This window comes from Empidonax traillii, unplaced genomic scaffold, assembly GCF_003031625.1.
Source record: "Empidonax traillii isolate 1590-97213 ecotype Southwest subspecies unplaced genomic scaffold, ASM303162v1 scaffold6956:size13481, whole genome shotgun sequence".
NCBI lineage: Eukaryota > Metazoa > Chordata > Aves > Passeriformes > Tyrannidae > Empidonax > Empidonax traillii.
Genome location: NW_020962149.1, coordinates 4,325 through 5,512, shown reverse-complemented (window position 1 = coordinate 5,512; position 1,188 = coordinate 4,325). Strand labels below are relative to the sequence as shown.

General features: G+C 55.2%; 1 pseudogene; it reads left to right on the top strand.

Annotated features, from left to right (window-relative positions):
• The first annotated feature begins 111 nt into the window (after positions 1-111).
• Positions 112-905, top strand: LOC114073547 (annotated as a pseudogene).
• Positions 906-1,188: the final 283 nt, after the last annotated feature.

Sequence of the window (1,188 nt, the reverse complement as noted above, 5' to 3'; positions counted from 1 at the left end):
GAAGGCAGCGGGGAGGAAAAGGGCCGGAGATGCCCCCGGAGGAGGGGCTGCAAAGCCAGCCCAGGGAGCTGTGAGGAGGAAAGAGCCGTCCTGTGCCGGGAAGGCGGCCGGAGCTTGAGCCGGAGCTCCGAGCTGGTGGTCCCTGAGCAGCCTCCCAGCAGGGAGAAGCCCTTCAGGTGCTGGGAATGTGGGAAGGGCTTCAGGGAGAGCTACCACCTCCTCACCCACCAGCACATCCACACTGGGGCACGGCCCTACATGTGTGGGGAATGTGGGAAGGGCTTCAACCAGAACTCCAACCTGATCCAACACCAGCGCATCCACACTGGGGAACAGCCCTACATGTGTGAGGAATGTGGGAAGAGCTTCAGGCAGAGCTCCAACCTGATCAAACACAAGCGTACCCACACTGGGGAAAGACCCTTCAAGTGTGAGGAGTGTGGGAAGAGCTTCAGGCAGAGTTCCCACCTCCACAACCACCAGCGTATCCACACTGGGGAACGGCCCTACAAGTGCTTGCAATGTGGGAAGAGGTTTCAGAGCAGCTCCAATCTCCTCACACATGAGCGGATACACACAGGGGAGAGGCCCTTCCGCTGCACCGACTGCGAGAAGGGCTTTAACCAAAAATGCGCCCTCGTCACCCACCGGCGCATCCACACTGGGGAGAGGCCCTACAAGTGCTTGGGGTGTGGGAAGAGCTTCAGCGACAGGTCTACCTTGACCAAACACCAACGGACCCACCGGTAAGGGAAGCCCCTCGAGTGCCCCGACTGCAGGAAGAGCTTCGGCTGCTGCTCCAGCTCCGTCACCTGTTGGAGAACCCGCCTTGGGAACAGCCTTGGGGACCCACATTCCCAGTGACCTGCGTTGGGAACAGCCTTTTGGGGACCCACATTCTCCGGTGACCCCTGTTTGGGGTTTATTGTCGTGCAGCGAATGGTTCTGATTAAGGTGTTTTTTTTTTCTTCTGTCCGATTGTTCGTAAATCGCTCGTTTTATATAAATGTTCTGGTTTTGGCTGTGATTCATTAATTAATTACCTGACGGCAGAGGAGCCCCTGATGTATGTGTTTGTGACCAGGCAATCCCATTAATAATTAATTAATTAATTGATAGCAGAGTAGCCCCTGATCTGTGTGTGACCTGGCAATCCCAGTAATAATTAATTAATTAATTACTGATGAC